This window comes from Thunnus albacares, chromosome 8 (assembly GCF_914725855.1).
Source record: "Thunnus albacares chromosome 8, fThuAlb1.1, whole genome shotgun sequence".
In the NCBI taxonomy this organism is placed as follows: domain Eukaryota; kingdom Metazoa; phylum Chordata; class Actinopteri; order Scombriformes; family Scombridae; genus Thunnus; species Thunnus albacares.
The window spans coordinates 13,330,857-13,343,427 of NC_058113.1; positions in this window are offsets into that span (position 1 = coordinate 13,330,857).

A 12,571-nucleotide genomic window follows, 5' to 3' on the forward strand; every position below is an offset into this window, starting at 1 on the left:
CTGGGATAAGAGCTACCTTCTCATTTAGGCTTTCTGTAAAGAATAGATAACAAGAAGGTGATGTACAGTATGTACAGAGAGAGGAGAGGCTGCCACATGAGCAACATTTGCAGAGATCCAGATGGATGATATTATCTTTACCTGGAATGGATAAGTGGAAACTGGACAAAAATAAAAAAGGATTAAACAAATCATTATGAATGGGAATTGGTTGCATGTACTATAGTCACATATGTATTACAGTACAGCGTTACCATATTACAGAACAGAAATTCAACCAATGCCCTCCCACTGCAGGCCAGGGCAGAGAGAGGACAGGAGAGAGGATTGCTATGGTCTGCTGCAGCTGTGGACATGACAACATGAGAAAACAGTAGGAGGATGAGATGGAGGAGGAGAGGGTAAAGTGATGCAGGATTAATGCAAGAAAGAAAGAAAAATGTATATGACGAGGGAGATGTAGAGACAGAAATCAACTGCATTGTGGGAAAATGGAGTTGAGCTGGTTGTGTGTTCAGCCGTTACTAAACTGACATGCACACAGAATGCTGATTTCGTGGTATATCATTTACATAAAATATTCTTCATAGTTTTTATATAACCACTTCCACAAGAAACAAGTGAATATATGAATGAATAAATTATATATAGTACAGAAAAACCTAAAAACAAAATACAAGCATTTAAACATTCTTCCAATTGATTTATTCTTTATTCTTGAGTTCTTTAACAAAATGCTAATTGCGTTCGATGGCAGATTGAAAGGGATGTAAAGGGAACAAAAGGAGTTTCACTCTCCAATAGCTCAGTTCTTTTTGATTAAGTCTTAAATTGGTACAATATCAGACCTATATAGTAATATGTATATATAGATATTTAAACATCTATCTCATTTTGTAGCACAGAATTATGACATAAAATATTATAACATAGAAGCTCATCAACTTGAGCTAGTTTATAAGTGATTAAAATCCTTTCCTTGATGTATTCTTTTCAGAGTTAGTTCAGCTTTTTTTGTGAACACTTGATCATACTGAACTGAAAAAGGGTGAAAAAAGAGAGAGTGTGAGAGGAGGCAAAAGAGGGAGACAGTGAGCCAGCTTCAACCAGTGGCTGCACCAGTCACATTTTTATTTGTTAATAACTGAACCTGAGCCTCTTTCCTTAAGTGTCATACTCCTGTTTTCATATTCCAGCACATCATTTAGTGGTTTGAATTATGATATCCCCCTTCACACCTCATCAGTGGGTTGACCAGCAAAGAAATAGTGAGGCAGATTTTTTTGGGTAAGGAGGGAGTATACTGAGAGAGGAGGATCACAGGACACGAGGGAAAGGCACAGCGCTCACATCATGGAGAGCAAAATCCCTGCAAATTTTCACAGAAAACTGCATCTTCAGCTTAAAAGGCGGGGCTGCAAGAGAGGGGGTGTGTGTGGTCACATGACTGACTGGCACATGGGCAGCAAATCAGAAACAGTGATTTAGGTTCACTGGTGAGTTTACTGGGTCAAAACAGATGTGAGAAGGAGGGAGCACATTAGATAGAGGAAGGCAGGAAAAAAGGGAGTATACATCGGGTTCAGTTAGGAGTATCTGCAAGTATCAGTCACAAATTCTCACCCTCCTCTGCTTTGTTGCAAGCATATTGCTCTTTTTACTTGATGTTTCTGTCGATCTCAGTCGGTTTTCTCTCTCTCTCTCTCTCGTCGTTACTTTTCGTTGTAGCTCTATGTTTTTACATTTTGTCCTTTTTTTACAACAGATCTTTTATTGAATTGCAATGTATTTCCTCTTACTAAATCCTCTAAATATATTTGCTTTCCCTCAGGTTCTTTTGAGTAGTTAGTTCCTAAAAAAGGTAAAAAAAACAAAAAAAAAACAAAAAACAAAAGAACACATAATATTTGTGAGAATAATTATCCCAGCTCAAAAACAGTTTCTATTGTGTGTAAGTTTACATTACAAATATAGATAATAAAATAAAATAATAAAACACCTGGAATATCTGGCAGTATGACAGTGTGGATTTGGACTTTCTTAAAAACCTAAATACAGTATTTATTGACAGGGTTTTATGATACCCGGGTAGTGATCATTTTTCCACCAATTTACCTATTTCCTTCAGTTATTTATTTATTTTTCCTTGAGTTATTTTCTTTATTCTGTTGCCTCATTCTAATTCAGTCAATTTCTCTTTCCTCTCAATTTGCCTCTTTAAATTCATTCCTGTCATCTCTGTTTTCTTCCAACTCTCCCTCTTCTTGCTTCCACTGTTCTATGTTTGCTGTTATTTTAGCCGGCCAGCATATACACCTGTCATCCGACTGTCTGGATTGGAGATGTCAGGGAGGAGCAAAGAAAGTTCCCAGGTACGGGTGGCGGGCAAGTAATTTTGTTGCATTTGGAAGAATAAATGTGGGGAGGAGTAATTTGAGTTCATATTATGTGTCAATTAAGGTGCATTAGCTGAGATCCTGACATTTCTAACATGCCTTGTGCAAAATGGAATCAAAATATACCATATAGGGAGAAAAAAAATGCAAGAGGAGAAGGGAGAACAACACTAGATGAAACAGAAAGATGCTGTGAAGAAAATAAATCAGAGAGAGAGAGAGATCAAGAGTAAAATATAAAGGGAGTAGGAGACACTGAGAAACACAAACAGGGGAAATAATGATAGGCTGAGGCAGCGGAGAGATAAGAATGAAATGTGAAATGGAGGCTTGATTGGGATGAAAATGAAATGACACAAATGAGACAGAGAGGAAGAGAATTGATATGCTGTTCACTGACAATACAAAGGATGCCACACGCATTCCTTCATAAACAATTTAACCATATTTCATATATAACACACTCTTAACTTATTCCACATCATATGCTTGTCCCATTTACTTATGATTTCACATGCAAGCAGTGTTGTGGCTATAATTCAGGGATAATTTGTTCCTGCTGTTTCATATGCCTGTATCTTATTGCTACCCATATGGCCAAGCAGCATGGCATTCAGTTTACATACAGTATGCCTTTATTTCCAACATCTCCATCAGATAACATTCAGCACAATCACACTGGATATTGGACTGGCTATTCTTTCCCTCATAGCACAATGTTTTTCTGATTGCCATCAGAGGCAATATGGGGCACCGCAATTCACTTGCAAATGCTGCATGTATAAGACTGCATTATGCTTTTATTGGCAACTGAAAACATTTCTAATATAAGGACAGACACAGGGGGAGGAATAAGAAGGCACTGTGGTGGGTGCAGCCTTCAATAATACAATTTTGTGTTCAGCAGCAATTGAAGACTCCCCCCTGTGCCACACATATACTGCACTGGCCTGTCAAACAGGCTTTTATTGTAAGAGACAGAGAGGGAGAGAGCATCTGAGAAACCAGGAACAATTACAGTATTATTTGGGGTTTGGTTATTTCCTGGCACCCTGTGTGTGTTTATGAGGACATGCAAGCAAGTGTGTTTGGTGGAGTTGGTGGATAGTTAGTCGATAACAAACAGGAGACGTGTGTTTCCTAAGGCCATGATACACAGGCGACATCTGGAATATTAGATGGATAACAGTGTTAGTATTTTTCCATAATGTTTTGTTTTTTTTCTCCCTTGGACATTTGCATTTTACCTAATGGTATCCACACTCACTCTGGTTCTATTTATACCATCTACTCTCTCTTGAAGTCAATACATAATACATCAGACACTCCTTTGCTAAATGTGTGGCCTTTATCATAACAATGTAGGTCTTGGTTTTAAAATGAGTCACAGGTTTACTTCTACTTATTCTACCACAAAACCCCCCAAAAAATCTATTTTAGAATCTAATATAGTATAATTTCTAGATTATAATCTGATACTGCAGGTGATAATGTGACATGAACATGGCACATTTCAGTGAACACAGTTCATTAGGTTTGTTTGTTTTTTGGTAAACCAAAACTATTTGTGTGAAATCACCTATTGTTTGGCAGACCTGCCATACCTGGTAAGATAATGTTATTCTGTGAATAGAAAAAATGCCTCAAGACTAAACATTATGCTGCAAATCTTCTTTTTTTGTGCTTGATTTCAGCTAATGGAATATAATGATTCAACACTGACCTGGGGCTCAGAAATTTTATAACAACAGCAGCTGTAGTCAAGTGTATTTTGAACTCCAAATTGGCCCTTAACCTAAATTAAGTAGGACATTCCAGAGTCCCTGTTGGCTATGAATCAACCACGTCCTGTCACGTCAGGCTAGTCTGGTCAGTGGATAATTTTTATTGGCTGGCATCAGGGACCTGTTCCAAGAAGCAAGTTTTTATGAGTTGTTCTTTGTTGAGTAAATTCAGGAAGAGGGTTTACATTTGTTAATGTTCCAGAGTCCCTGGTTTTACTCATAAAAAGGTATCCAGATACTTCAGTAAATCTGTTTCTTGGAACTGGTCATGAATGTTAGAACAAATGTCACATCCAGTGTCTGGTGCTGGCATCAACACCTCTTTGTTTAGGCAGGAGAGTCCACCACTTGCAAAATGAAGGTAGACATCTATGATGAGATATTATTAATAACGACTACAATGGCCTCAACATAGAGGTCATAGTGTTGGAAGAATTTAGTATGTGACCAAACCATAAAACCACCAAAATTCCACTGTGCTCTGCAACCTTAAAAAAGATGTGTTTATAGCTACAAATGCCATGCAGTTGCAAACAAAATTAGCTTCCCTAATTTGGAAACTCTTTCAATATATCACTATGTTGACACTGTATTAACAGGATAGCCTCTGCTTTGACAGTAGTGGTGTTAAATGTTATCGGCAGTACAGCTGTTGACACAGAGCAGTGATATTGGCAAAAACCATGAGCAAATGACTGAAAAGGTTGAGCTAGTAAAAATAATGGGCTGTCTGAGTTCCTTGCTTACCAGCCACAAGCTACTGGTACAATACTTTTTTTTTCCAGAGCTTAACATGATAGTTCTTCAGATCAGTGAAGTTAAGTGAAATAAGCCTTTAAACAAAACAAATCACATTTACTTTACCTTATAGCTGCTGGACAATAATACGCCAGACACAAGTAACACTTGTGAAATTATGCTTTGAATACAGTATCCATTTTTTGAAACTGTATCTCAGAATTTTATTGGTATGTGTAGGTTAAATTCCAGAATGTAACCCATTTACATGCATCATAAAGTCACAAAAAAAACTATATGTGGCATACTGTACTTGGCAAAAGTGCCAAGTTATACACTCTAGGATGTACCATAATCAGTGGGATACAAAATTTTAACAAAGTTTTAATATTATACATTTTGTTTGCTTTACTACAAATAGTGGACAATTATTTATGTGGGAGAAGGTGACAAGAGAGCATTCATGGTCTTACTTCTGGTTCATCGTTCTCAGCTAGATGCCATATTCTGCAAATGCCTCTTTTTAATTATGTATAAATGCTTCCTTATATACACTGAAGTAAAAGATGTAGAAAAATGACATGGATCTCTTCTTCTAATTTCCTAAAAACCCGAGCTCTCTAACATCTCTTAAAACTATCCAATGATCATCCAGGGTGAAATCACTGTCAAGCACATTAATGACACCAAAGAGTTCATTGCTACAGATGTAAGTCGATGGAGAGTAATTTGCTGAGCTCCATACGGATTTAGGCTGTGACACATTGTTTGATGTTTTGGCTCCCTGCTGTTATTACTTTACCGAATATGAAATGACATAGTAATTATGAGGTAAAAGACTGGCAGCTTTAATTAAAGGTTATATTCAGCCATATGGAGTGAACAATTAAATAACTACTGTCATTTCACATCCAAAGTTATTAAAACATCAAACAATGTGTCACTGTCTAAATACTTAGAGACTCACAGAGAATACACCAAAGAATGAGCTCTAACACCAAATGACTATTTCCCCTGTGAAATTCAGACTGCCATTGATAGTCTGAGCATCAGTGCTTGCTGAATGTTGACTATTGCTGTGATGCATCATGGCACAAAGTGTATACCTATACTTCATTATTACCCCAGTTCAACACACTTCAAGAAAAGACACCTGACTCACAACGCCATACATTACAAGTCCCATCACATCAAATCTAATGTGTGATGTGGAGAAAGCGGATAGTGGGGCCACTTATCTTGACAAGAGTTAGATAAAGTTTGATAAAGTTAATGGTATATTAATGAATATTGATTAAATGCAATATATATGAATTAAATACTTTAATGAAAAAGCATAGAGACAGAAGATAAAACATCAATTTTATCACTTATCATCAATCATTAAAAGATAAAAAGAGCCTAAATGAACATCGTCTCACCTCTTGCATTTGCAAAACTATACATCAAAGAGGACATATCATGCTTTATGTGATTTTCTGTTATTTTTATACTGTTATGATGTTGAATGTCTATGTTAAACATGATCAAACTTTCAAAACTTGAGGTGAAGATATGTAAAAATTCTGTCCTGCAAGTCAAAGCCAGGGCTTCAGCCTGCTCTGGATGCTTCATTTGCAAAGGGTAAATGCTAGGTTTGATCAGCTGGAGGGACAAACTCTTGCAAGGTTAGGGTTAATATTAGGGTTAGGGTTAGGTTAAGGTTAAGGTTAGGGTTAAAATCTTGTAAGAGTTTCACAAATTGTCCTTCCGGCTGCACCAATCTAGCACCAACCTTTGCAAAGTTACCTCCTCCTCATGATGACATCAGATTGTTTGTGCATGCCCACAAATGATCAACCATTTCACAGCCTTTGTTGCTAAAGCTATTCCATGGGATGATCTCAATGTCCAGTCACATAATCCGGATCAGATTCAGCCTTGAACATGTAAGGATGTATTTGAGAAGTTTCCATTTCAAGTAAAGGACAAAAAGTAGTCAAATCCTACTAGTACCTTTGTTAGACCAAGGCTGAACTGAGGGGCTGCATAAAGGACCAGTATAAGATAAATAAGGAGTTTTTTTTAAATGTAAATAATGCAAGGATAGTCCATTAGGGCACCAGAATATACATACAGACTTGAAAATACATAATGCATATAAAAACTTTTGAAGATTTGAACATGATACAATATCTTTGATGAAAGGTAACAGAAATATTATTAGCAATCTAAATTACAATCTATAGATACCTTATTTAATACCAAATGGTGGATGGTTGCTCAGTAGGCAAATACTTACACTGTACTTACAGTATTGCGGGCTCCAGTCTAGGCTTCCAACTCCGTCCCCTTTCTTTCCAAGAGCTTTCCTGTCATTACTCACTTTTCACTGATATATTTATAACATTACATTCTAGCAGATTGGAAACACACGTATGACAAGGGCCAAGCTGAGCTGGAGGCAGCCCAGAAGGAGGCCAGATCTGTGAGTACTGCGCTCTGTAAAATGAAGAACTCCTATTAGGAGGCTGTAGGTCAATTAGAGACCTTGAGAAGGGAGAACAAGAACCTACAGCATCAAGCATGTGGTTGGCACATAACTGTCTGTTCAAGTTCAACACAGGAATCTAGTGGTTGAGCAAATACAACACAATTGTATTTAATTTGTGACCTCCTAAGTTAACTAATTCAAGAATCACATTTTCACACTGGTTTGTATATTAAGCTTTACTTTAAAGTGCAATGCCACCAATGTCCACTAGATACTGGCTCAAAAAAATCCCTGGCTCCAGCAGCCAGTTGACTCCCATTCAATGCATCAAGAAGTCAGTAATTTTTTTTTTCAACAATTCATTATGGTCTCAACTGCTAAATTTGGGCCCTTTAGTATGTATGCTGGTTTTCATTTTGGAAATTCTTGCTTTGTTAGTAAGATTTGAAGTATAGTAGTCATTGATGTCTGCCATGTGGGCATTGATTAACAGCTGTGATTGACAGTCCACCTGCTGCTATCCCCACTTCCGGGCCTCGCAGTGAGATTTGCAATTTAGCTAAACTAGTTAACATTATTCCAAGTGTGCAATAGTCATGTTTCCAGCAAGCTAGAGTTCACTTTGGTCCAAGGTAGCAGGGCATGTTTCCAAAGCATGAAAGGCAACACTGTACTCCTTATGTGGAAGGTCTTGGCTCCAAACGGAAAACCTCAACTTCAGACCAGCTCCAATGCAAATCAGTTACACCTTTATATTTCCATTTTTATATACATTTTTATATGTATATTTATAATTACTTGAGCATTCAGCTCGTAAACGGTGAATCCAGAGGGAGTCCACTCATTATATTATATTGTCCCAAACTATAGGTTATGTTCTTTGTGTTTTCTTCTGAAGAGAAAATCTCTGAATTGATAAAACAGATGGTGAAAATGGAATGACCATCAATGAGCTCAAGTGGGCTAAAAATGCTGTAGACTGAGATCCAGGAGGACAAATATGACACCTTGGAAGTTGCACTACAAACCAATCTGAAAATAACATTCAATAATTATCTTTATTGAGAAAATGTAATAAAATGCTGTAAATCATAACAATTGGACCCTGTGTATGGTATTGTCCCCCTAATGCATCAGATTGAATTATTGAATCAGTCCACAATATTTAAAGTTTCTTGATAGGATACCCGCGAGCATGAGGAGTCCAAGATTCTAGATGTTTCTGCTTTAGCTGACCATGAAGGTCAGGAGTAAGGCTGACAGAAAGTTGGCAGAGCAGGATAAGGAGATGGAACAAATCAAGAGGAATAGCTAAAGGGTGATCGACTTCATGCAGAGCACCCTGAACTCTGCAGTGAGGAGCAGCAATGAGATGCTGTAAGGATCAAGAAGATGAGAGAAAGAGACATGAATGAGATGAACATTCCATTGAGCCAAGCCAATCGCCAGGCTGTTGAGGCCCAGAAACAGCTCAGGAACAACTCAAAGTAAGTTACAGACCATTGATTTAGTCCATCTTTAGCCAAAAGGCTGCAACCAAGACTCAAGTTATAATGCATATTAATGACCCATCCACTGCAGATAAAAAAAACTGTGTTGATTTTATTCTTTTTTTTAATTAATTTCTGGGATTTTGAAGAATTGCTGCATTTCTAGACAAACTACTACATGTAAGTGAACAATTATGTGTCATGAGCAAAATGAATGCAATGAAGCATATGTCAGCTAAGGCAATTTGACTTGTTATGATCAGGTGCCAAATAATATTAAGTTACACTACAAGGGATTGTGATAACTTTCAGTACTCAAACAGTGACCTTTTATTCTTACAGGAGGAGTGTCAGGCAAACACCTATGTGTGCTGGCTCAGGAAAGTACATCCTAAACTCTGCAGACAGCAGACATCACAGAGGACCTGTTTGCTAGACAATCATACCTTTCACATGTGTTTTTATAATTATATTTATAATATATTTTGTCTAATTTTCCAAGTGATTTCAGACTATACCAGACTCTATGTCATTATTGGTGTCATAATAAAATTTACATTGTATTATATTCATTTGGTAGATGCTTTTGTCCAAAGCAACATACACTAAGTGCATTCAAAGACATGATTCCAAATATTATATTAAACATAAGATGTTTCTGCAGTATTGATTAGGTGTAAATAATATTTAACCTTTTGCCTGCCACCATCAGATTCTTATTTTTACAATACTGAGGAAACACACAGATGGGGCATTTCAACAGTGCTGATAAAATTGCCATTTTATTCACTATTCTGGTTAGTGTGCACAATGGACAAAGCAATCCCCTGAAAACAGAGAGGTGATTTTGGTGCCAGTCTTCTTGTCACACACTGGGTGACCGATGGGCCAAAATAACCAAAAAGCAGTGCAATCATCTAATAGCAATGGAGTTTTTCACTTAGAAATAGTGAAAACGGAGCAACAGCAGTTGTGCTAAACTGCACAGGCTGATTATGGGCTTCACTTTGAATTACATGATTTCAGTTAAGTGGAGTGATTTACAGGATTTTAACTCACAGAACCAAAATTTCAGCATCATGGCAGGAATGGGCCACAATAGATACCTGCAACAACACAGAGGTAGTGATGAAAATTGCCTTCAGGCTGCGCTGTAGGAGTGAACAACAGAGGAAGCTTCTATTTCTTATGTATCAGTAGCAGGTACACACACAGACACCCACAAGTGTACAGTACACAAAAATACTGACATTGATTTGTACACATGCGCACACACTCAGGCACATACACACAGCTCCATAGGTGGTCTGACAGAAGTGGTTTATTGTGCATGAATGCTCCTCAAATTTCACTGTGTTGCATCAGCCAGCCAACTGTGTTTTTGCTAAATTAGTTTGCCCTTGTTTCCTAGAACAAATGAAACGGCAGAGTATGCAGCGTAAGTGACACTTGGACCTTGCATTTAAAGTGAAAAATAGGCATGCAAATTGTATGTATATTGTATATGTGTTTTAGATCATTCTCATGATTTCCCACTCACTGTTTTCTGTCTTGATAATTCCTAAATAACATCAAAGCATAAGATATTTATATATAAACAAACATGGACTAAATTGATGAACATTTGAACATGGGTTGCTCATGTAAAATAATGCCCTTTAGCCATTTAAGACTTTACTGGATAAGCTGTTTACCAAATGCTGTCAGTTTACTGCAATTAAATCAAACTGCTGGTTTGAAACCAAGGGTCACGTTTTGCATTGATCATTTTGTGCAACTGAGATGAAATGAATGAAATTTATATGAATGTGTATCCATTCATTTTATGGTTCTTTTTTTTTTTTAATTTATGTAAGTTCTTTTGGTTTACAGTAGCTCTGTTGACTTTTTTGATGCAATATTAACCAAAATGTTAAAAATATTAAATATTCTAATTCAGTCAGTATTGTTCAGTAAGTTTTTTGAATTCTGCAGGTTCACAAAGTATACAAAATGTAATTTAGATGTGCACAATAAATGTGCATAGCTATGTATAAAACATGGTCACATTTGTCAGAAAACACTTTCTGCACAAGTCTGATTATGCAAATCTGGCGATGAGGCTTTCGAACATTCAGTCTCTGACACCGGCTTGGTTTGTTTTAACTAATTAAATGATTTATCAATTCATTACTTATTCATTTATTTGTTCATATATTTACCCATTTCATCAGTCATTCATTGATTCACATAATATGAGACAAGGAAATTAACACCATCATACATAAATTATATTTTTGGGGCATGATAAGTCAACAGTCACAGTCATTTTTTTTATCCTTCATATTTTGCCATTTGTCAGTTTTTTGCCCATTATTCAGGCAATATTGTCCATCTCCCCTTTTTCTGTTGACAAATGGTCAGATCTGCAGACAGAGAAACATTTATACATCTCACTCAGTGTTTTAATGCTGCTGAAGCATTAAAAGCCTAAGTGACTGCACACCTGCCACCACAGATCTACTATTCGGATGAGTAGAAGTCAGCTTCCAGGAAAACATCCAATGGTAAAAGAAATAAATATTGTGGCAAATGTATGTTCTTGTGCAACTAACATGTCAAGATCATGAGTGAGCAGTTCAAGGCACCAAACATCAGAGCCAGGACAGAAGAATAAATGAAAATGTGATTGACACCTGGAATATTCATGATATATTTACTTTGTGGAGCAGTGTCAGTGTGTTCACCAAGCTCATCTATATTCTGTTCTGAGGTCTTAAAAAAATCAACCAAAATTTTATACCAGGGTTTAACAATGTAGTCACATCAAATACAACATAAACCCAATGTAGCAAGCACGTATTTGGCCTACTCGTGTATTGTGCCTAAAAAACAAGTGTTGTGTTTGTATTATATCAAAAAGTTCTTGTTCTTGGGTGTAGGTGATAGCTGGCACTGTAAATGTTTCATCATTCTTCCTGTGTGCTGTCCTAAAATATAAAAAAATAAAAAAACACTTTTTTTTTCAATCTTACAGAAGGCGAAAATTCAGCTGCTTGTGCACACACTGAGATACATGTATACATGCACGACAGATGTACACACACACACACACACACACACACACACACGTGCACACACTGCTGTCAGGCCTGGTTTCTTCAGTGAAGTTACCGACTGCGTCTTTCATCATGGTAAAGAGAATGTGTTCAGGGCATGGTGACAGTTTCACATACACAGCCACTGAATTGGGCTCAACCCTTCTGGTATTTTTAGCTATTGAACAATCTTTTTCAAACAGAATTTGTCTGATATTTAGTTTGGGTGGTGCTTTTCTTATATTGTCTTTAATCTCTTGTATGCTGTACTGAACACACTTTCTTCTGCACAGTGCTGGGCTGTTTTGTTCTAGTCTGGTCTTGTCTGCAATGCTTGGTCTAGATTGTTTGTTTCTATTCTATTCTATTCTATTCTTGTGTACTGTAGCAGCACAAAGAAACGTGGGTACCTCATACTGTTACAGTTACACATACAGTGCAAGAATTCAACCTCCACCCTTCAAAGATATTTTTAACTCTTTGACAGTTTTTCGAACAGAAACTGTCTTTCCGACAGAGTGATCATAAGAGCTGTGCTTTTTTTGCCACCATTACTTGCACTATTGTACTTGGTTATTTCTGCATTGTCTGTTCTGTTTTCTGTTGTTTCACT